Raw genomic sequence first — 25,506 nt, 5'->3', positions numbered from 1 at the left:
ATTATGTGTGTGAGCCACCAGCACCTGGCCCTTTCCAAGGTTTAAAAGGCCTCATGAAATTTCTTTGTATGAATTAGCTACAACTTATTCAATCAATCCCTTATTGGTGAACAATTATAAGCATTTCTCAAATGCATATATGCTTGCATATGTCATTTCACATGTAGGCAAACATGTGTGTGATAATTTTCTAGAATAGAATTGCTCAAAAGGCATGTGCACTCATAGTTTAGACGATTTTGCTAAATTGCCCTCCATAAAAGTTGCACAATTTTACACTTCGACAGGAATTTTTGAGATATTTTTATTCATACCCATCCAACACATTTTGAATTTTTTCTATCTGATTAGTAAAACAGAAAGGTACTTCAGTGTAATTTTAATTCACATTCCTCTTTTAGAAAGGTGTTGTGACTAGCTAAATGTATTTTGCAGAATCCCTTGTGAACAGGGTGACAATGTGATTTTTTTCTGCCAATGACATGTGAAAAGTCAGTGGATATAGCTTACAAGAAAGCAAGCTAAGAGGATGGTAGACCCAGCCCTGCAGCTGGCTTTTTTGTCTTTCCTCTTTCCTTCCTCCTGTCTGAATGTGGCAAGCACGATGTTAAAGATGATGAGCAGAAAGGGGGTGAAGGGTTGAGTGTGCCAAGAACATTTTTTGTTGTTTTTGCCATACCAATTGTATCCAAGGACTGTCAGTGCCAAGGTATATTTTGAGCAAGCAGAAGACTGCTAGAAAACAAAAGCCATTACAAGTGAAAAATGCATCTGTAAATACAGGTAGCTATTTCATAAAACTATACTGACATACAGGGGTAACACTAGTTACCTTTTAAGGCTATAAGTGTGAGAATTAAATGAGACAGTATGTATATAAAAGTGGTTGGACCAAAGACAGGGTTCTCGAAATTTTTCCATGATTATTGCCATTAACTACTGTCCCTGGGGTTGTAATGTCTACTCCTCCCTCATCCACTTGTCCTGAGTCAGGTCTGTACTTTGCCTGTGTTGTATATTAATAGTGACTACAAATTCTCGAGGCAGAGGGAGAGGCAGGGAGTCACAGGCTCATGGCAAGACCTCCGTTTTCTTAAAGCCTTCTGTGCAAAGCCTCTGATACAATTTGTTAGCCCACCCAACCCTGTAAATTGGAAATTGGGTTTATATTTGATCAGTTTGGCTGGGCCACTGAAGCTTCATGTGTCAACAGCACCACCGACTTATCGTCATCAAACTCGCAAGTGCCCGACCTGCTGCTCCAGTCTCTGTGGAGAAATTAGACCACACTTCTAGATGTTATTTCCAGGTCTGAGACTGTCATAGATAGTTCAGTCATTTTTTTGGAAATAGTGGCTCTGGTACTTGAATGGCAGAGAGACAAATACAGCAGCATTTCTACTTGGGGTTTTGAAAAATCACTTTGTGTTTCATGCATTTGCATTTAGCTTGCAAAGTGTGTGGTTTAACATGGAAAGTTTTGAATATCTTAAAGCAACCCCAAAGTTTTATGATATGTGTGGTAAACCTTAAACGGGGGCTGTGTCTTGAAAGGGATGTTGATACCTTTACTGTTTGGAGAGATCTAATGTGCTGTGAGAAGCCAGGCTCTGGAGCTACGTAAGTGAGTTGTGACCAAAAAGAAAAAAATTAATTTTCTATTCATAAAGTAAGGATACTTAGGAATTTCCTGCCTTGAACTTTACAAGAAACAATGACAGATATGGCCTAGAGACAAAAGTATGGCTGGTGAGATGGTAGAGAGCTCAGTCAAGCATGGAGCACTATGGTCAATGATAAGGCCTCATAGGAGAAGTGACTAGTGACTTTTTAGAGACAAGGGATACTTAAATTTGATTCCTGTCCTGTGCTGTCCTATGAGTCTGGCCTCCTACTATTAGTTTAGATCTGAAACAGTTGTTGTCTTGGGGATTAAATTAGAAGACGAGTTGGGCTCCATACTTGGGATCATCTGCAACAGATAGAGGGGAGAACCACTGTGAGAGTCAAGTCACAGAGAGCAATCACCCATTCATCCATGAGGGAAAAGGAGCAAGAAGGAAACAGCCCCTTCCTTCTCTTCTTCTTCCTCAGTGGTCCTGGGAGTCATCAGGATCCTGTGGAAGACACTGACTCTACTTTAGCATGTGGAGCTTGAGTTGGCTCATCTAATTATAAAAAATGACTTCGAAATAATGTGTTCACAACCATCCTATATCTGCATCATGATTTGAAACCTAGTGCTGTAGAAGTTCTTGTGCAGGTCCTCATCAGTGAGTGAGCCCAGCTAACTGCCCCATGCCAGTGTCCCATGAGGCTTTGCTGTTGTCTACCTACTTGAGCATGCAGCTCTGAGGAACATAAGACTAGAATGAATTTTATTTTTAACATTATCCAAAATTTTGAGGATTAAAAATGTTTTGAAAAAGTAGTCCTCTGGGATGCACGGAGTCCACTGATTTCATTTTCAGACTTCAGATCTGATTTGGCAAAAGGAGATTGCTTACACTTACTTCCGGGTCAGCAAGTTAAGATGAGTTATGCTTAGTAGGACCTAATGTTACCATGGCTCACACCAAGGAGGAACAGCTTTTGAGCTGGAATTGGTTTTCCATTTCTGTAAATAAGGGTTTTGAGTGAAAATGAATTAATCTCCTAATTATCATTATTATTACATAAATGATCGAATGAAATAGGCTACACGTTTTCAGCAGAAGGGGACATTAGACAGGGAATGATGACACGTGGGTTCTAGTTTTTCTTCCAACAGTAGATGACTTTTGACAAGGCCCCTTAAACAGCTGTGCTATGTCCTCTGTAAAATAAGATCGGTTATATCAAATGACTGTGTTAGTCAACTTTGTTACTGTAACAAAATACCTTAGACAACCAACTCATAAAGAAAAAAGATTTATTTCGGCTCATGGTTCCAAAGGTTTTAGTCCATAGCAGGCTGACCAGTTGCTTTTGAGTCTCTGGTAAGGCAGCTCATCATGGCAGTGAGCATGTGGTAGCAAATTTACTCACTTTATGGCCAAGAAAAGAAGAGGAAGGAAACAGGGTCTCAATATACCTTCTAAGAGCATGCCCCCAATGATATGAAGACCTCCCATTTAGCTCCACCTCTTAAAGGCTGCACTGCCTTCTAATAGCTCCACAGACTAGGGACCAATATTTTAACACGTGAGCCTTTGGGGGACATTATTGAAATGGTAGCAATTCTAGCTCTTTCTATGATTAAAAAATTACAATAGGAATCAAAGATAATCCAAAAACTCCAAGAAAATGTTCCCAATTTTCTCTGTGTTCACAACATCCCTGGTGCCTTAATGATTCTCTTTCATGGTACCTCTACACTTAAAGAAATACCAAGAAGTTCTATTTATTAAGTGGCTAGGTTCAAACAACTTAATGGGACTATACCTTTCATAACTTAGCCATTTGTAGAGACAAAGCACACAAAGTGAAAGAAAATATGGTGTTTTCTATTTCATTCCTACATAGCAATATTGACTTACTCATGGGGGTATGTATCTATTGAGCACTAAGCAACTTTTCCAACCATGGAACCAAACTGGATCCCACCCCTGTCATTCTTTGTTCCACGCTAATCTTGACTCACCACTTTGCTTTTTATCATAACAACCACTAACAACTTACATTTTGCCAGGATGCGATGCCATTAGCATGAACATGGCACCATTGTGAGCTACCTCCAACTAAAAGTTCGTGTGGTGTCTGACAAATGTTGCTCTGCTTCTCTTGAAAGTTAGAACGTCTCATTGCACTTGCGAGTTTGGTGCATTATCCCTGAGTGCCTAGGTAATCAATGTGTGGCATCTCCCTTTCATTTGTTAATGGAATCAAATGCACCTCCTTATTAAAGACAGTTTTTTGACTCTGTGAGCCAAACACAGAATAAGATATCTTTCAAAAACTCAAAGCAATGTCTACTGAATCCTGCCTGTTAATGAGAAATGTAGTCCTCCAGGTGATGACCTCACTGTGTCCCAGTGCCAAGTATGCAAATGACATTCCAGAGACCAGAAAGTCTCATACTTGCTCTCAGGCTACCCACTGGGCTTGGTAAGCCCTGGGGACCCACTGCTACCCTTCTCTGAGACCCCAGTGTGTGATATGCAGTCACACCCTCACCTCACCAGCAGGTGCAGTCTCTTGCTTCCAGCCCACCTGCTGTTGGACCTCATAGAGTCTGGTGGTCTCCTGACTCATTTTCTGGTTAGTGTCCTCTGGAGGCTTCCCTTGGCTTGCCAGTCCTATGCTCTATCTCCTTAACTTTCTCCCCAGCATCCTAGATGTCTCCACCATGACAGTCCTACAAAGCTTCATTCTCGATCAGTCTCATCTTTTGCCTTATGTCTTCTTGTAACTGAGTTCAGATGGTATAATTCCTATAATGGGTGCCTTGGGACCACCACAGACGTATGATCTGTGGCCTTAGCTGGGCCCCCAGGTTCCTGAGTAACCCTTTAATCTAGCCAATTAAACTCTCCTATCTCCCACAGAAACCTTCCACCATTGTTATACTCTTTTTTCTCATGCTCAGCAGATACCTGTCTTCTCATGGAGGAGTCAAAGTTCTCAGGACAAGCATAGAGCACTATCCTCACCATAAATGTTTCCTTTGTATCCACCCTGTCTCTTGTCTCACCTCTCAAGAACACCAGGCTTGGAGAAAGAAGCATTATTCTCCCCATTAAGTTACCATGGCCCTGGACTCTTGATGCCATCCCTTCTCAAGTTCCCTGGACAATATCTGGCTCTGCTGGGTATTCATATTGCCAGCTTCTCCTTTACTGCTTCCTCCTACACATTCTACGAGAGTGTGAATGTCTCCTTTTTAAAGAAAGGTCAATAGTGTCTCTCCAGTAAGTAATGCCAGATCCCCTTCTTCCCATTGGCTGAGAAAAGACCACATTCATAACTTCTTTTCTTCACCTCTTGCTCATGCACTCCTCAGCCCTTGCTGACAGCCTTCAGATCCTCCCTCTCTTCTCCAGCTTCAGTCTTTCACTCCTGCCCTCCAGCACAGGAGCCATGTGCCATCTCAGAACAGGCTGCACAGTACACATTTTTTGGTGGTACTGGGGTTTGAACTCAGGGCCTTGCACTTACTAGGTTAATACTCTACCACTTGAGCCATGTCCCCACCCCGTTTTGCTTTAATTAATTTTTCTGGTAGGATCTCAAGCTTTTGCCAGGCCAGCCTCCACCTTCTGCATATGGAGATTACAGAAGTACACGCACACACCTGGTTCACAATACACAGTTAAATGCCTGTTCTTCCTCGTTTACCTGGCAAGTGGCATTTATTTCAAAATATCCTCCAAGAAGCTGATTTGGACCCATACTCTCCCACCAGCCAGGGAGAACCACTCACTCCTTCTTTGCTTTTTCAGCTATCCCTCAAGTCACACTGTCTGTGACCACTTACTATCCATGTAGCTGTGCTTTTCTCTACCAAAACTGTGAACTCGTCCAAAGCTAGAAGTATGTCTAAGCTGCACATGTCAAGAATCCCTACCTGAAGACGCAAAATATGAAGTGCTCTATAAGCTGGAACTTTCTGAGTGCCAATAGGATACTACAAGCAAAAAATTCCACACTTGACCTCAGGTGAGAGGTCTCAGTCAACATACATGTTGCATAAAATTACCTTCAGGCTCCATATAAAAGGTATATATGGAACATAAATGAATTTTGTGTTTAGACTTGGGAGGGTTCCATCCTCAAGATATCTTATTATATATCAGCAAATATTTCAAAATCTGAAGAAAAACCCTGCATGTGAAACAATTTGGGTGCAAAGCATTTTGGATGGGAGTACTTGAGGTGTACCTTTTACACTTCTAGTGCCAAGCACTCCAGGCACAGCTCAGTGCCCTGTGTTCAGTGAGTGAGAGACCAAGCTCGTATAGCCGTAAGTCACTCTCACTTTCCATGGCCATAGTGGGGAGAGGGAAATTTGCTTTGTGACATCCTTGTAGTAGATACTCAATTCTAAATGGTGCTTTCTAGACCTCTCTCAGCATGCATGGGTACTGTATGGATGCAATCTTTATTCTTCCTTATAGCAACTCAGATTACATATTATGTCCTCTGTTTTACAGTTGAGGCTCCTGAGGCTCAGAGAAGTAAGTCTGACCTGGTCGTAAAGCCAGTAGGGAGATACAGGAGTATAGCCCAGGTTTGGCATCTTTTGTCCAGTCAGGCACTTCCTATACTGCCCAGCCAGTGTGTTCTCCCTGCCCACCAGTTCATCGATTGTCAGCCTCTAGAAACATAATCAAGATGAGTCAGAGCAAAGACTTAGGTTGTGCTTCACAGCCCAATAGTCATATGTACTAGGAGTCAACAATGACTGGGACCATGCATTGGTGCTGCAAACATCACCTGCTCATTGCTTTTAATTTTAATTGAATTACTATTCTGCCTTTAACTAAGTAGTCAGCCTTTACAAGACATGAGGCTTCAGCAGAGCTTTCAACAGCCATGTCCTGAAAGACCTTTTAGCATTGTTCAGACACCAGCTACCCTATCTCACTTTTCCTAATATGCCCACCCAGGCTTAGTCCCAGCAACCTCCTCTAAGTTTACACCATCTGCTAGCCTATCACCTTTCCACATTTGTACTCGAGTCCCCATCCAGGTCCCCTCTGCCAAGAGTGTCTCTTTTGCCAGCTAAAGCTGCATTGAAACTTGGGGCTGGAGGGGTTGGTTTGGAGTGGGACTCCATTCCTTCAAGGAAACAGGGACAAGTCTCTCTTGCCTCCTTCACCCATTAGTTCATCTTCTCCTCCCCACCCTTACCCCTACCCTTTCTGTTCAGTTTGACCTTGATCACTGATGACAAGGTTTCTTTCCCTGCCAAACCAATCAATAAGCTAAACAGACAGAAGATGAGTATTTAGAATATGGGAAGCCAAACTCAAACACAGATAGGTTATCAGCCTAGCCCAGAGCAGACTTCTGAGCAAATATTTCATTAACAAATTTTTCATGGCAACTTGCATGTTAAAAAAAAAAAAAAAAGAAGGGAGAGGAAGAGAAAACAGTGGAGGGGGAGAGAAAGGCTAGCTGAAACCCTGAGGCTGAGCAGCCCTTGGAAATGTCTTTCCAGGAGGGCAGAGAAAAGGCCTCCCTGCCACCCCCAGGAAGGAGGGCCCCATCCTCTTAAAACCCTCCAACTCCAAGCCCACCTCAGTGTTTGCAGCCATTGCCCAGGGGCATGGGTCAGCTTAATCTCCCAAGTACAAACCCCTGTCAGGCAGGCAGACAGAGGCCAGTGTGGGGAGTCAGGCTGTCACCTGTGACAAAGGCTTATGAAGAGAGAGGAGATATAGGGAAATGGGGAACTAAAGGGAACTCCAGAGTCAAATAACAATCACAGAGCAACTGTTTATTAGGTCCACTGACTGGGAACTCTTGCAGGTTCTTCAAATATGTCACAGCATTTGATACTCAGGGCTGGACCTAAAACTTCAATGCACATTGGGGCACAGGCTCACAGGGGCCTGCTCTGAATGTTAAGTATACTGAATATCGTTACCCTATTCACAAAAATCCTAAAAGGAATGTGCTTTGGTTTATAGATGAGGAGACTGTAAGTCAGAGAGGTTGAGGAACTAATTCAAGCTTGCACAGCTGGTTTAGAGGCTGAATTGGGGACTAGCCAGCCTCATTCCAAAGGCCTGGGACCCTCTTCTCCTTTCTGTCGCTTCTTCAGTGGCTTTATGTATACGTATTTTTAAGAAATGACTGACAAAACATGGAATTAATTATTATTATTCAATTCTTTTAAGCAAGTGCCCAGGACATGAAAGAATGAATGGATTGAATTTCCCAGTCCTTTATGTGCCCAGTTTCTTCCCACCATGGTCTTGTCCCCTCCTGGAAATCTTGTCTGACCTACGTTTGGATTCCTGTGCAAACCTTCCAGGCCTCAGTTCATAGTTATTTCTCAGAGGACTTCCTCCCATACTATTTATTCTTATTGCATTCTTACTTTTCCTAGAGGTCTCCTGCTAATTAATTAATTTTAATTTATGCTAACTACCAGCATAAATTAACACTTGCACTAATTAATTTTATAATATTAATTTATAAATAGTTAATGCTAATTAAATATTTTTGTGTGTAATTTATTGATGAATGTCTGATAGACTGGATTAATAAAAACAGACCTGGCACTGTCTTAAGGGCTTTACATATGTTAACTTCTTTAACCCTCTCAGCAATTCTGTGAGGTGGTAACTGTTACTGTTCCCATTTTATGGATAAGATGACTGAGGCACACAGAGGAAAAGGAACTTAGCTATTGAGTGACTGAATGACCATGCAGATATGAAACCAGGAGGTCTTTGGTTCTAGAATCATGCCTTCTATCATGATGTTTGGTAGACTGCAGAAAATTCCTCTCCTGTTGGTAAACATACTCCTTAGAGGGAGTCTGTTTCCCCATCTTGAATCTGGGATATTCCTGTGATTTGTTTCAACCAGCAAATGCAATACAAGCGAGGCTACCTGACTTCCTAAGCTAGGCCTTAAGAGCTTCAGCCTGAGCTGGCAGAGTAGCTCAAGCAGTAAGAGCAACTGTCTAGCAAGTTCGAGGTTCTGAGTTCAAACCCCAGTGCTGCCAAAAAAAGAATATTGATATTAAACAATGAAAAAGAATTTAATTTACTGATGTGGTGGTTCATGACGTAATCCCAACACTTGGGAGCTCGAGGCAGGAGGGTTGTGAGTTTGAGGCCAGCCTGGACCACATAATGAATAAGATCCTGTCTCAAAAAAAAAAAAAAAAAAAAAAAAAAAAGGATGGGATGTAGCTTGGTGGTACAGGGCTTGCCTAGCATGCGTGAGGCCCTGGGTTCGATCCTAGCACCAAAAAAGAAAAGACAAAAAAAAAAAGAGCTTCAGCCTTCTCCCTCTCAGAATGCTGTCCTGAAACCTCCGTGTGAGGGAGCTGGTTGGGCCTGTGACTGCTTTTGAGGTCACAGGAGAATGGAGGAGAATGGAGATCCCAGGGTCAACTGCCTACACCAGCTGCCATACATGAGTGAGGACAATCTTCCACATGAATCCACATTAGTCAGGGAACCAGCTAGCTAGCCCACAGAATCATGGAAATTTGTAAATGGTCAGCCATGATAAGACTCACCATGCAGCAAAAGCTCAATAAGTAGGAACTGTTCCTACTGCCCCTCAGTGCCTACCAAGATATCTGGTACATAGTGCCTGGACAATAAGATATGCCAATTGCATGGATCAACTGAAGTGAGATTGAACCAGGAAGACCCACCTGGAAGTTGTGGCTAATTTTACACTACATTATGGAATCTGTTCCATGTGGGCACATCCTGGAATTTCAGAAATTGGAATTTCAGTAATTTAAAAAATACTGCCTTCCAGTTTTCTATAGTTCCTTTTGGGTTTATATTGACTTAATTAAGTTTGCTATGAAGTCATTTGTTGATACTTAAATTTTTCTCTTCTTTTATTTGGGCTCTTCGGCTATTGTCTTGATATAATTTCACATCTGTTTGATTATTTGATCAATGTCTGTCTCATCTTGCTTATAAACTGAAAAGCCGGAGAACCTGTCTGATTTTGCTTATGGTTATAACCCCTGGTTTTGCTCATAGAATGGACGAACTTAAAAATGTGGACTTACTTAATTTACAGTTTAGGCTGATGTTAAACTTTAATTTGTGACTGTGAGTTTTCCTTTGTCAATTTTGAATGACAGAATGTCAAACATGCTTTCTTACATGAAGTTCCAAGGATAGCAGAGTCCCACTGTTACACAGCTAGTTTGGAGCAGAGTCAGAGGTCATGTTTGCATTGTCCTCTGACTTTACATTCTTCCAACATAGGCAAACTCTGGATTCCCTACATTATACAGATGGGAAAACTGAGGTACAGGTCTGAGCCAGGGCCAGATCACAGATGACTTGCCTCTCAGGTGAAGGCTGTCTGCATAAGCCCACGCTGACTCTAAGGTTAAACTTCTGACAGTTCCAACTATTTCTCCCTCTCTTGGGTTGCTCTCAAATACATTTCTATCCGTGTGAGACTACCCCCATTGTTCCAGTTTAGCCTGAGAAAGTTAAGCACATGTCTGATCATCATGTGAAAATCTGAAGTGCCACAGTTCCTTCAAGACAGACGTTTGGAAATGCAGGGCTGCAGACATTCGACTTGTCAAGAAACTTTTCAAATAATGAAAAAAGGAGGAAATGTAGGTCAGAAAGCAATAAACTATATTCACATCCAGTATATCCTTCTGGGTAAGGAGCTGACTTTGAATCTCCACCTTTTACTAAAATGAAACAAAAATCCAAATCCAACCCAGAGCATTACAGCCTTAAGTACTGAAAGTATTTATTATTTCTATTCAAGTAATCCAAGAGCATAATCTCAAGAACATCCACGCTCCAGGAATGTCTCAAAACATGGTGGATTTGACAGGATTCCTTTATCCAGATGTTTGCAGAAAAGACACTGGATGGCAGGAGGGGAATTAAAGTCTTATGTTTAATATTTGAAAAAAGTCATATTTCTAATAACAGTGAGACGTAAAAAAAATCTGTCCCCAGTCTTTGCTGCCTTTCTGATCTTTCTCATTATTATTTCCTTAAATAACAGCTCTACTCTTCTAAATTATCAGCCAGTAGATGTCCAAACATGAATATTTCGTTATTGGAAAGACAAAGTACTTAGAAGTTGAGGTGCTTTCGTACTAACATTGACATTCATATCAATTTCATTTCAAGAGGTGATTTTCACCCACTGAGGAAGTTACAGCCAAGCCCTTAAAGGATCACTTCTCCCGGGACAAAATCTCCAACAAACTGTCCAGGTCTCCCAGCCTTGCTAAGTACTTCAATTTGCCTTCCAAGCCTCTGGTAGGTGTCTGAATGTCCCTTTAAATCTAGACCAGTTACACTAGACTCTCTAATGGTTATTGTATCCACTCTCCTGTGTGCAGACATCACAGCATGAAATCCTGGATCATGAGCATCTCGTTGTTAAGGCATCTCTCTAATGGATCCCTCCTTTACCTGAGGAGGACAGTAAAACACGCTGGATTGTATGAGTTGGCCAAGCATATGTGCTGGAGAAGCTACATGTCAATCTCTAGTGTTAGAGAGAAATCTAAAACTAGGTCATCTCATGGTTAGTTACAAGTTATAATCATCACTAAAAAGAAAGAGTCACAGAGATCAAACACATTTTCTGGTTGAGAACCTTCACTTTAGAGGGACCACTGTGAAACATTCATTACTTATTACACTCAAGATTTAAAAAAAAAATTACTGGGTATTTCTATGGAAACTGAGGTTTTGCTATAAAATAATATAGATAGGTTAAAAATCTGAGATCTGAGATTCCCCCTAGGACCATTGTGTGTGCTTTTGGGGGATGGCAGCTTCTATGTGGTAGTTTTAGGGAAACCCAGATGAACCCCTTGAGTCCCCAACCTTTTAGTTTGCTGTTTCTTGAAACTGATTTAGTCTTTTATGTTAAGATTCAGAAACATCTAAAATACAAATGCTGACTTCCTGTGAGATATTATTCTAATGCTTTATGAGTATTAATTACTTGCTCTTCCCAGAAACCTGACTAAGGTACATTTTTGCAGGTGAGGAACAGGACATGGAGAGGTCAAGCAACATGTCCAAAGTCACAGATCATATGTGAAGCAAGGAAATCTGGCTCTAGGCTCCCCTTACTACTTCCCCTTCCACTACTGCTCAGGGCCTTCTCAGCCCACTACACCCCAGGTGAGTGGCAGGGGAGCTTCCCCACTTGCTGGAAGGTGGGGGAGGGTGAAGGGGACTGTACATTACAAAACATGACGGTGCTTGGTGACAATGAAGTAGGAGGAACGAATGCACAAAAGAGGGTGACAAGAACAAAGTGGAAGGTATGAATAATGAAGATGAAGTTTGCTGACATCTTCATGATACCAGAAGCTGAGAGAAAATTCTCATAATTGACTCTCTTAAGGTCACAAGCAGGACCCTTTAAGTATGGAGTATAATCTTTATTTTTTTATAGATTAGGAAAACTGAGGCTGAAAGAGCAGATTGAGGACAAGGGAAAAGAAGGTGCTAAGATTTTATAGGTAGTTACTGGCAAAGCCAGGGACACCCTGGCCACGGTTCTGGGCCCCAGGTCTGTTCTTCAAGCATCCTTGTGGGGTCTGAATCACCAAGGGTTTGGAGACAGCTCCAGAGAGGTGCCTTTCTCTTTCTGTAGTTTGCTTTATAAATGTTTGTTGCTGGGTAGCATATGGTTAGATAATGACACCATAGAAGAGAATGTCTTTCCTACTATTTACAAGGACCACTTCCTTATAGATAATTTTCTGATAAGAGGACAACACTTGCTTCTCTACCTCATACTACTGTTTGAAAACAAGCAATGCAGCTGTGGCTATAGGCAGAGGTCATTGTCACTCTCATATCACGAAGAAGCCGGGCATAACCACAGAGCATCCTGAGGTGCCAGGAGAAGCCACGTGGGTTGAAGGCAGGGAAGGAATGAAGAACAGGGTTGGAAATGAAAAGTATTCAAACATAAATTAATATAAACCTGGGGGTTATCCTGCTATAGTCCTGGCAATAGGAAAATCCTCAATTGTGGATGAACAAGTGAAAAAGAAGTAATCAGAAGTAAGAAGGAGACATACATGAGGCATTAGGCATCAGGTACAGAGGCAGCCAAGGAAGATTATGGAACAAAGTCCAGAGAGTGTAAAAAAAGATAAGAAAGGCAAAGGTAGCAAATGAAAAGGAGATTGTACTGAAGGGTAAAATTATAATGGGAAAATTTTCAAGTGTGTAAGGAAGACAGGGGTCATTGAAGGAGACAGTAGGATGGCTAAGACATGGGAATGGTAATTTATTGAAAAAATGAGGCAGATGTGGCTAAAAAAATTAAATAATACTTTTTGTGTTGGAACTGTCTGGAAGATGGTGGGGGGGGAACAAATGTTAGAAGTAACATACTTTTCCTAAAAGAAACCAAAGAAATACTAAAGAATAATAAAATTATGCCACCTAAAGAGGTTCAGAAATTAAGAGTTAAAAAAAATTAAGACTAATTCAAGGCAGAACACACACAAACATACATGAATAATGAATTAACAGAAACTTAGGATGTGAGGATTTGAAAATCAAAAGGATTGCGGGGGTGGGGGGAGAATAAAAGCCCCGCGATGATGAATGATGTGTTGTCTGTGGGTGTTCTTAGGGTATTAGACCTGCCTTCTCCATTTCTCTCCTTCCTTCCTTTTTTCCTTTCACAAATATTTATTGAAAGCTTGCAAAATGCTAGACATGATACTATATTTTGAGACGTGCGCAGCTCAACGCAATCGATCTATAACCAGCCACTGCCTCAGTGGATTTACGTTTGGTGGAGTGGACCTGCTCAAGTCATGAATGGCTCCATGGTCTCACCACTTGCTGAAGCATTGTCACAGAGCTGGGTGGTGCTGGAATTAATATGTCAAAAGGTTGTTTTGGGTTGGGACAATCAAATTGCCCCTTTGGGTAGGAAATGAATAGCATTAATGCTTGTATAATAAAGGACAATCCATCCAGAAGTTTTGGTTTTATTTTATTTCCTGGATTTTTAAAAGGGTGGCCTATAAAATCAGGCCACCCTTTAGGCAGAGAAACTCTGGGAGTCCCTTCCATCACATTCACCATGTGAGGGGACTTCTCTAAACACTTGGGGGCTCTGCTTGTGGCTGATCCTGAGACCTAGGAAATCTAGGGGCGACCTGTGACATACAGGGAAAGAAGTGTAAAGGCTGAGCTGAGCACACATGTTAGGAGTAAGGGAAGCCCTGTGGGTAGGAGGTAAGTGAACTGAGTGGCAGACAGAGGACAAGGGTGGCCAGTAAGAAGGACAAATCAGATTGAAGAGAGGCTGGTGACTGGATTATCCATTTCAGTGTAGTGACAAATAGGGTAATGAGGCTAGGGACAAGCCATCTGGAGGTAGAACAGATCCTCCACAGTCACAGGCAATAGACTTGAGAAGGATGAATCTGAGTGCAGGGGCAGATAAAATTTTAATGTCTTTGGCACCAGGTTCTGGAGCAATAAAAGAATTCAAACGTTATTCTGGATTGCATAAATAGAGGGACTATGAGAAAAGTCCAACGTAATTAGCTCAGAGTTGTAAAAGGGAATGGTGAGTTGTGTTTGACCAAGGAGAATGAGGGCTACATCTGCTGAGAGTTTCTCCTTTCTGGCCTCTCTTCCCACCATGCTCTCTCATTGCTTTTGTCCACTGAGTTTAACCTTGACTGTGGCTCTCTGCACACATTTGAGAACAAACATGCTTTAGGAAGAGCTGCTTATTCAGCTGATATTCTCACAGAAAGGCAGAGCTGAGATGAGAAAGTGGTGAGGAAGGAAGGTTGTATCAGTTGAACCCTCTTCCAACCCTAGAGATCCCGTTATGCATGGCTAGGAACCAGGCACCCTGGCTATCCACCAATCCTTGCTTTAGAATCCTTTTCAATGAAGAAAACTCGGGTTCAAGAAATCAACTCCTGATTTCTTCTTCTCATGCTTTTCTCTATGACAATGAGGTATCAAAGAATAATTTCTTAGGCAGGTACAACTACAGCAATAGTGACTGGAAGGCAAGTTGCTACAACCTTAAAATTCATAGAAACAAATAACTTCATTCTTTCAAGAATTTCTCTACTATTTGGGAGTTGTGTGACTTCTCACTAGAACTTTTCTTCTCCAACCAGTAATTGTTCGTAAATATATAAGAGGTACATATGTGTCTGTAATTGCATATTGCTCCTAACGCCAGCTAGAAATAAATACCTCTGGATCAATCAAGTTTTAAAAAAGAAAATGATAGGGAAAAGGGAAGTAATTTATCTACCCTCCTCCATCCTGATAAGGCCTCCATCAATTAAGCATTTGCCTTACTTCTTTAAGGTCAGGTTGCAAAGAAGCCAGGACATCAGGGAAAGTTTCACATGGGAAATCACTTTCTACCTACAGCAGGGTGTGTGTCTTGGCTGGGAGAACAAGCTGTCTCAGGTGTGGTGGCTTTTAAGTGTTCCCTTTGCTTCCTGAAGTCACAGGTTTAATATTTACTTTAGTGCCATCATCCCAGCTAGAAGGTGGCCCCTAAAACTACCCGAGGAGGTGAATTTATTCTGTAATGAATATGTGAGGGACTTATTTAGGTAATTCATTTAGTATGGGTGACAGGCAAGAGGAATGAGAAGGCACTGAAATTTAAATGTAAGCCAGTATCCTTAGAGAATGTGAAAAATGTCAGGTTTCATGCCCAGAGCCATAGGGCATTGACATGACAGTGAACTCATGTGGACACCCTCCAAGACTCTGGGCACAGGTCTGGAATGTGGAAGGGAAGGCGGGGATGTGCTTCACCCACTAACAGATCTCCTAGTTCTCCATTTAGAAGAACAGGCTTATTTAGAAAAACCAAAAACAGTCATTATTGGCCAGCCAAATTTAGTTTATTTATCAAGAACCTACTGGGTGCAAAGCTACCTGGCTAACATGAGAAGATTCTAGGTGATTCACTTTAAGGAGCTTAGAAAGGCAGCTGTATGTATAAATAATTCAAACCTTTAATCTGTGATAGTGAATGGAGTTGGAGAATGAAACAAGAGTCAGGTCCACTTGTTATAATTTGTTAACACAGTGATCTTTTAACATGGCTGTGCCTAAAACTCAGGGGATAACTAACTGCAGAGAAAGTGACATCATTTTCCCAAAGTACACAGTAGGGCAATCAAATAATGCAACTGGTTATATTTGAGAACTGGGAAGAATCCTTCTTATTAATTATGGTACTGTGGCATATTTTCTCAACATGCAAATGAGCACAGTCTTTGAGTCCTAAAGCTAGACTTCAGAGGCCATTCTACCTTTTAGAGATGAGCTCTGAGCAGTGAGGTTCTGATCTACAGTTTGAACCTAGGAGCAGAGATCCTTTCCTCCCCTCTCCTTCTCTTCTCTTCCCTGGTTGTTGTAGCTTGGAACAATATTCATCTTAAGGAAATTCTTTATGTGTAGTTGAAGTCCCTCAGGCTGTTGGTTAATTTCATCCCTGCTTCCAGACCCCAGAACTTCAGCTGCCTCCTTTATTGTAACTTAGCAAATGCAGTCTTTTTGAAATTACAACTAAGTTGATAACCATAGGACTGACCCAACTGCTGTCACATAAACAGGGTGAGCCTGAGCCATGTCCTATTGTGGAGACCAGAGGCCAGTGTCAGGCAATAGAGTCTGCCCAGTGCTGGGACCATCTTCCCTGGGAGTCAGTGGGGTGGAACAGTCTGGGCAAGCCTCCTTGTCAGGCCTCCAATGGCCCCTTTCAGAGTGTGAGAAGACCTTACAAAGAGACACTGACCTCACTTTTCAGACGACTAGCATCATGCCATGATAAGTAATCCCACGGGGAATTCTCTACAGTGATGTATGGCAAAGGTCAGTCTGAATCAGGAAGAAGTCAGACACAGAGGAGTAGTTTAAGAAATGGACTTTTATTACTTTCGAGAGCACACGATAACTCAAGTACACAGTCGGAGCCCTGTTTAGATTGAAAGGACCTCCTTGAGTGAAAAAAAAAAAGAGGGACTTATATTGCACATCATATCAGCCATTTTAGGTAAATGATGCTTATAAGGTTATGTGAAAATATTTTATCCTTTCACATGTGGTTCATATCCCCTTAAAATACTTAAACTTACAATTTATGTTAGTTTATGAAGTATGAATTTGCTTAAATAAAAGTAAAATTTTGCCTAGGCAGTTAGAAGAATCACAAATTTTAAATTAGTGAATTAATGAAAAATAAGAATTTTCACCTTAAGATTCTGACTAGCTATATTCAGAAGACTATTACCTAGATTCTAATGAACGCATATTAATGTGACCAGAACTAGACTGAAATTTCCAAGGAGGAATTTACCAAATTGGTTACTGGTGTAAAGGTTAATTGCTGGGTGAATCTGGAGTTTCCAGATCTTTCTTAGATTCCATTTCCCTGCTCCTTCCTCCCCTCTCAACATCATTTTGCTATTTTTGACACTACTGCTTTTCTCCTGAGCACATAGCTAAGCAGCTGAAAGCCATCTTTTGTTGCTTACTCCTTGCCCTCTTCACACATCTGTACAACTGTTTATCTCTTTAAAGTGTGTCCTAGCACTTCTTTCCCTCCACCTTCATGGAGCCTTCATCGCCTGCTATCTGGACCACTGCCCAGCTTTGTCACATCTCCTTGCCCTCTGTTTTTGCCCTCTAGGGCATTCTAACCACTATCAACTAGTTAACTTAGTCATCCAAAGCATGACTTTGATCATATCCCCCCTGCTCATGACTATTCAGTGAATGACTCAAGATTACCTTAAGTGTAAAACCTCAGCCTGAACTGTCAGTGGTTTAGCCTTTGAGTATCCTCAGTTCCAAGCAAACTGGTCTCTTTCCCAACACCCAGACTTTCCATGCCCATTTCCATCACAGCCATTGTTCAATGATAAAAATGCAATCCACTTTCATTCATTCATTTAGTTGTTTATTTAACCATGGTTATTCAGCAAACCTTCAATGAGTGTCCAATAATTGTTGTGCCACAGCATCCAAGGTCCATTCCCAACTGGAAGTAGCCTGTCCATCCCCACTGATGTTTTAGTGGTTTATACTCCTCTAAGATTTATCACAGCCCACAGGTCATGGGGCTGCATTGTGTAGCCCTCCATTCTCCCATCTGCAGGTAAAAGTTCCTCCTTCCTTGTGGGACCGTTGGGTCATTGTGAGGATTGGATGTGGTAATGGATGCATAGTTTAACATCACCTCCATGCCCTTGGGGTCACGCTCTATTGTTCTTACTGTTCATTAGTTTTCCTACTGTGCTTGGTTGAATTCTCCTTGACACAAGGGCTGAAACTTGTGAGCCTGTGCCTCTCTTGCACCATCTCTCAGAGACAGAGAGAGAGAGAGAGAGAGAGAGAGAGAGAGAGAGAGGCCACATAGGCCTCAAGTTACTGGTCAGTCAATGGACTGGCTGCTGCATAAAACAGGGCCTCCTCAGCCTGCTGCTTTGGGGGATGTGCAAAGGATAGTGATGATTAGTATGCTTACTATGGTGCTCAAAAAATAAATTTGAACAAGTGAATTTGATTTTTTGGGGGATGCCAAAGATTGAACCCAGGGCCATGAGCATGCTAGGCAAGTGCTCTACTATTGAGCTAAATGCCCCAAAATCAAATGTGACCTCTTGTTGGCAATATTTTATTGCCAAATTCAGGCTGCACTTTACATAAGGAAGGATGAAACATTTGTATTAAAATGTATAATAGACATTATTTTTAGTAATCTATACTGGCTGCTGTGAATTTTGTTTGGTTAATGAGATCTTGCAAAGTGTAAAATCATGGGCTTTCTAGAACATGATTCGGAGAAGACCTTATTCACCCTTATCACTTTACAGATGTAGAATGCATAATTAGGCCATGACAAAATAGAGCATTTAAAATGCAGAGCCAAGCCAGAAAGATTAAAGGGACATGTTAATAGATAAAACTACCAACACAAACAAAAAATCCCATCTGTCAAAATTTAAAAACACTAGACATCTAGTACCTAAACTTAAGAAGGATCAAGTCCTTAACACTATAGATGATAAGGGAAAATATTAATAGGAAAATAAAAACAGGCCTAAATAGACAACTCACACTCACAAACATAAATTGTCACCATGATATTCAACTTCACTGTTAAAAAAGAAATCAAATTTAAATCAACCATAGGTATAATTTTTTTCTAGTTGGCGAAGATGAAAATGAATGACAAAACCCATTCTGGACAATTTTAGATGGAATGAGAATATTCATAGGTTTAGGAGGGTGTTTGGAACTCTTTTGAAGGTCAATTTGTTAATGTTTAGCAAAATGTGAAAAATACATGAGATTTCACCCTAAATTTTTACTTTAAGGTTTTATTCCAAAGAAGCCCTTATAATCCATGGACAATGATATATGTACACAAGAATTCACTGTATTATTGCTTGTAAAAGTGACAAATTTGAGATAGCCAATAATTCATCAATGGAAGAAAGTTAATTAATTTATGGTCCTTTATTCCACACTATAAAATATCATGAAAGCAGCACAAAAAATAAAGAAGATCCATAGGTACCAACATGGAAAGATGTCCAAGTTGTATGGGTAAATGAAAAAGAGTTAAAGAAAAGTATCTATATTATGAAACCATTTATGTAGAAACTTTTAATATACTACTGTGAATATTTGTTCACGTGCATTAAATATTAATAATGTATATAAAATTTATATATATACATGTAAATGTATATATTAAGATATAATGTCATCCTACCATTTTATAATATAGCATGTATTCTGCATCTATTTGCAGGTGTACTTAGGGAATGTTACCCATAATCCTCTCAGCAGTGGGACTAGAGGGTGGTCCCTGTTCTTGAGGGGATATGAAGCTGCCTGGCACCTCAAAGGATGAACGGTTTAGGACAGAGTGCTGTTTGGTATTTACTGAATGAAACATTTCATACTCACAAAACCCTTGAGAATTATGTGTTTTGTTCCCATTTTTCAGATGAACAAAATGAGACTTACCTAGGTGGCTAGAAGTATCTGACCATTTATTCTCCCCACAGCCTTAAGCCAGGACTACACTATGGGAGTTTTACAAAATTCCTCACTCATGTGTCATGTCCCTTGCTCAGTGGCCCATCACTTCTTTCAATGTAAAAGAAACCCAGATGTATGCCAATTACATATATGAAAATTTGTAAAATTATTAGGAGAGTGCTATACTTCCTCTAATTTTCTCTCTGCTATAACTTCACAGAAGTTCTTCCCTTCCTTTTGTATTTTACTAGATACTTGGAGTGACTAGAGTCTTCCAGCAGTCTTGGATTCCAGACCTGGTTCTGACTTGTTGCTTCTAAAACTCAGGCAAGTCCATCAGGGAAAAGTGACCAACAAACCTGCTTTGTTTCATCACCATCTAGATGAAACAAGTTATGGGGGAGCCCTGGGAACCTTGGTGCAGAAGGAAGACAAGTTTGTCCTCCATGGGTCTCTTCTCATCTCTCTGATTGAAGCCTCATCATCAGGAAATGAGGCCATTTCCCTCTGAGAACTAGCTCACGTGCTTCCCTGCAGCATATGGAGCTCTTTCTTTACAGAGCTTGGTCAGCCAGGTGAACAGCTGTTGCTGGGTACCCTTATGAATAAGCAGCAATAACTCTGATAGAGTGAGCTTAAGAAGACAGCTTAACTACTTTGCTGCAAGAGCAGGCTGCTTGTGGGTTTTCCTTAGTTTGTGGCCACCCTGGATTGATTTCTCCTGCTTTCGTGAGTTTGGCAGTCATGTAAATTGGCATTCACTTAGAGAAATGCCCTTTGGGAACTTCAGATATTGTAACTTGACAAAAATCATGTATTGACTAGCAAAGTGTAGAGAAAAACAAAATTTTATAAAATATAATTAGACTTGTAAACATCAATATATATTTCAAATGCCTGAAAATATGTCCATTCTTTGTCCCAGGAAAGCCAGTGTTAGGGTTTTAGCCCTCAGATGAGATTGGATGGCTGTGAAAACATGTATTCTTAAGGATGTTTATTGCAGTATTATTTATAGCTGTACAAATGAGAAATGATCTAGTTGTCCAGTAATTGGGGATTCATTAAACAAATGAAGGCACAGTAATAAAGTATATGCAATTATTAAAATGACATGGCAGATGTGTATTTATGCACACACACAAATGTGTAGGGATGTAGTCTATGATTTAAATGAGGTTATAAAACAATATGTGCAGTAAAATCTCATTTAAAACATCTGATTCTTCACTTCTCTATGAAGTCTTAAAAAGTTATGTCCCAAAATGTGAACAATATTTATCCTTGGGCCATGGTATAGGACACCCTAATATACATGTACATATATATGTGTATACATATGTATATACATGTACATATATATGTGTATACATATACATATACAAAGAGAGAGCAAGTTATGTGCATAATATGTACACACACATAGTAAGCTTTCCAAATTGGTTATCTGTTATTATATTGAGTTATAGTAACAAAAGCATGTATTGTTTAAAATTATACATTTTTAATAAAAATCAAATATATGAACAGAAAAGAACCCCCCACTACTATATTGACAAGTCTAGTGAGGAGACCTAAGTAATGAAGCCCTCAGAACTACCAGGAATTAAGTCTTGTAAGTGAAGCTGTAGAATTTTCCTAACTTTACATCACTTCTAAGCAATTTTCCTATTCCTGAATCTCTGACCTGTCTTTGACCATTTTCTGTCTTCTTTTAGTCCTGGATGATGGAATTTGTCTTCTAGGCTCCCTTAGGAGGTGGTTGAACCATTATTCTGCTACACAGGGAGGCACAAATGGAGCATGTTAATCTGAGGCTCATGGAGGGAGAAAGACACTGTGGAAGGCTATGGAATGGGTTGTGGAGAGGATGATATTAAACATGGACTTCAGAGGATTTGTACCAGCAAAGATGCAGAGATGTCATCCATAGAAGGAGAGAGGACAGTCATAACCAGTTGACTGGGTGTGCTTAGCCCTGATGTATTTCCTGGGACATGGTGCTTTCAGTGCTCAAACTAGGGACTGTCCTCTGCAAACTGGGATGAGGTTCCTGCCAATGTATGGCCAGAATAGTGTCATCCAAGGCAGAAAGATAGAAAAAAACAAATGCAGGAAACATGTCATCTCATTTGGCCCTTGCATGGCTTAGGAGAAAGGAGATCATGGACAGATGGACAGTCAGTCTTGGAAGGTTAGATTGGTTGTTCCAAGGGATGATATAGTCACCCACCTGAGTATAGTAGGTTTGAGATGCTGCTCAGGGACTTTTTGAAGTTGTGAGGCCCTGGTCTACATGGGTAATAGCTTGGCAGGACTCAGTGAAGTGAGCCTTGAGTACTAGTTAGACTGCTGTATTTGATTTTCTAGAAATAGGAAGAAAAAAGGTACTTTGCATCCTAAGGCTCAACTCCTCTAGCACATATACATACTGTGTGAAACTCTCTCTCTCTGTCTCTCTGTGTCTGTCTCTCCCTGTTTCTCCCCCTACCTTCAGTATCTCCCTCCAAAGGCATCCTTAAACATGTAGTTCGTACTCCTTGATACGGAGTACGTGAATCCCCTTATAAAGCACACCTTGGGTTTTCAATTGCAAAAAAATCAAATCCAAGTGAGCATTGCTTCCCTTGTTAGAGGGAAGTCACTTTTCCATTGGTGGGGACAGACTCTGCTGAGCCTCCATCTTCACACTCAAGCACCTCTGTGACCAGCACACATACGAGAGATGGTTGGCTGAGATTCAAGACACGGTCGGTGGTATCTGGGGAACAGAGCACAGGTGGGGGCTCCTAGAGAGTGAGAGATGGTGGCCCTGGCCTCATTAGCACTGTGCTGCTGAGCAGGGAGTCCCAGGCCGTGCCAGGAACAACTGAGGAGAAGGTCAGGGTGTTATGTATGGCATCAGGGTCTGTGCAGAAGGCTGTTGCCATCCACATCCTGGTCTCTCTGTCTATGTACTATAAAAGATGACAAAAAAAAGGGTCTCACTGCTGAGTTTCAGACTGAATGTTTAATGCAATTAATGCATATTTCATAGCACAATAACTGCCAGCGCTTTGCTCTGCCATCCTCCCTGACTGAGTTATTTACACAGTCATTTTGAGCCCAGTCACAGAGGAAGTTGACAAATGAATATCTTTGCAACATGTTTGGTCTTTTCCCATGGAGACCAGGGCCTCACAACTTCAAAAAGTCCCTGAGCAGCATCTCAAACCTACACTACTCAGGTGGGTGACTATATCATCCCTTAGAACCACCAGCCAAAAATCCCTTGCCCTGCATCCTTTCTTCCTTCCCCCTCTTGAGCCCCAAGAAAATATAAAAAGAGAATTTTATGCTAGTATCATCATGCACTGAAATGAATCTTAGTTTTATTCTCACTACAAAGTCCCTAAAAATGAAGACAGTGATCTGTCCCCTGGTCAGTGACTTCATTTATTCATTGATCAGTTCTGACAGCCCTTTGCAAGGCAGCTCTGCCCCTAGGATGGTTTGACATAAATCAGGGGTGCCTCAGCTCACCTGCTCTACATGGTGATGGCTTGGCAGTATTTCAGGTTCCTGTGAAACAGATCTGGACCAAGGGTGCCACACTGGGACTCAGAAGACAGCATTCAGCAAGAGAGGGAAAGTGATTGGTTCACATCTTGTGCTGTTTTTCACTGAACAGGCACAAGTGCAGCCATTTGAATCTTAGTTGTAACCTTTGATTCAACAAGAAGCTTCAACTCTCTTTGTGCAGGTTGCATTCCTGAAAAGTTGTAGCTCATATGAGTCCTTTGGTTAAACATGATCCTCTGTTTCCAGTGACTTTCAGTATTATTTAAAGGCATTCTGGGTTGTTCTTTCTTTAATGTGAACTTTTTCTGCTTTTCTCTTCCTGCCCCAGTCTCTTTGTCAAATATTGAATGAAACAAAAAGAAACCAATTTAGGAAAGAACACTTAAAAAGAAAAGTAAAGCAAGTCCTTGAGAATATTTGCCCTTAATATGTCTAAGTTTCTCTATGAATTCTAATATATCCTGTCTTCCTACATTGAGGCTCATCTACAATTAAGCACCTTAATAAATTATTCTTTTAATTAGCCATGCTATTTTATAATAAAAGTACAAAGCTAAATGCTTAAAGTTTGATTTGATGAGGAATGAACTCTAAGGCACAGACTTATGTAGGAAGTTCTCCTCTATACTTGAGTTCAGATTTTAAGTCCTGATGATGGAGAAAGCAGTAGAATGGAAGACCCAGGATTCAGCCTCAAAAACTGAATTCAAGTCTGACACTTGGACACAGAAGAAAATATTTGGTCCTCCTGGCCAAATGGGAGAATTGAATTGATGAGGAACATGAAAGTTTCTCAAACACAGATGGACCACAATGGTGTGAGGCACCATGTTAGCTCCATCTCCTCCCAGTTGTGAGGCTACAATGCCATTGTGAAGGTTATATGAGATGATGCATATAAGCCATTTTGCAGTGGGGCTTGATTTTCACCAATATCCAATAATTACCAACTTAAGCAAGATTAGAACTGTTGCTTTTGTGTGTTTTTAATTTTCCTAGAGTCTCAATGAAGATGCTGGGACATAGGATATTATTGTCCTCATTTGCAAAGAGTACATTGAAACTCAAAGTTCAAGGTCTTGCCAGATCACATAATTAGTGAAGCTGGAAGTAAAGCCAATGAGTTTAAGAGTGCAAGATTGCTTCTCCCTGCCCCTTTGATGCCAAGAGATCCTTCAGAAAACAAAAGCTCTTACTACCGTCCCCTGGTATCTATCGTGAACTGACCAGGGCTACATAGGGAAGACCCCAGTTGCAAACTCTGGGTATCAGGCTCCATGGCCCATTTTCCAACACCTAAGAAATGTTTAGATAGCAATGGCTTCCACTTATTGAGGCCTCACTTTCTGTCAAGGGTTATGTTAATGTTTTACTTATATTAGAGTTACATTTTGCAGGCCCTATAAATGACAAAACAGGATCAGAGGAATAGTGCCCTACCTGCTGAAGGGGAATAGCTAGCAAGTTGTCACATCATGACTGAAATTGGTGACATTTAGAAAGTAGAAATGTAAATCACTTCAATATGATGACTAAAGTTCAGGTTGGAGGCACCCTTGAGCAGAAATGACCAAACCTGAATGATCATCAGAATTGTGTGAGGGCAGTTTTAAAATAATACAGATTCCCAGGCACTATCCTTGAAGATTATGACTCAGTGGGACTGTATTTTTAAAACTTTCAGGGCAATCTTTCTATCAGCCAGGTATGAGAATTCTGTTTAGGGTACATGTCTGATTGCAATCCTCTGATCTTACAGAAGGGCTAATTCACTACTTCCTCATCCTATTATACCATTTTTATTTCTGGTACTTTCCTGACCTTCAAGTTTAGAGTTTAGTCCACACAACAAGCATGCATGGAGTGTCTGTTGTAATCAGGACCCTTAGGACACCCTGGGCTTAAGAGACGAATGAGTTACAGCCCTAGGACCAGCTGTATTCTCAACCCAGGGGCTGGTGTGTCTAAAAGCCTTGGAAGCATGCTTCTTTGAAAAGCTTTTAAGTTAGTTTGCATGCGTTTCTTGTGCCATCTGTTGTCTCAGAAATCAAGAGCCAGTTCCCTTTTGTCTGCTTTTTTCACAACTCACCATACAAATTGCTAACACCTAGTACCAAGCACATCAAAAATGATTTACAGCATGAATTTAAACAAAAAATCCTCCAGAAGAAATTAAGAATCAATAGTTAAGGATTTTTGGTTTGATTAACAGGTCTTATTGAGTTACTTTCCATTTAAT

General features: G+C 40.8%; 1 long non-coding RNA gene across 1 annotated transcript; it reads left to right on the top strand.

Annotated features, from left to right (window-relative positions):
• The first annotated feature begins 5,510 nt into the window (after nucleotides 1-5,510).
• LOC141414114 (uncharacterized) lies at nucleotides 5,511-11,794 on the top strand. The gene is made up of 3 exons (XR_012439204.1): nucleotides 5,511-5,637; nucleotides 10,797-10,928; nucleotides 11,666-11,794. It is a non-coding gene; the product is annotated as an uncharacterized lncRNA (long non-coding RNA).
• Nucleotides 11,795-25,506: the final 13,712 nt, after the last annotated feature.

Source organism: Castor canadensis, chromosome 11 (assembly GCF_047511655.1).
Source record: "Castor canadensis chromosome 11, mCasCan1.hap1v2, whole genome shotgun sequence".
NCBI lineage: Eukaryota > Metazoa > Chordata > Mammalia > Rodentia > Castoridae > Castor > Castor canadensis.
Note: the sequence above shows the minus strand (reverse complement) of the source record. Positions and strands in the feature narration are given on the sequence as shown.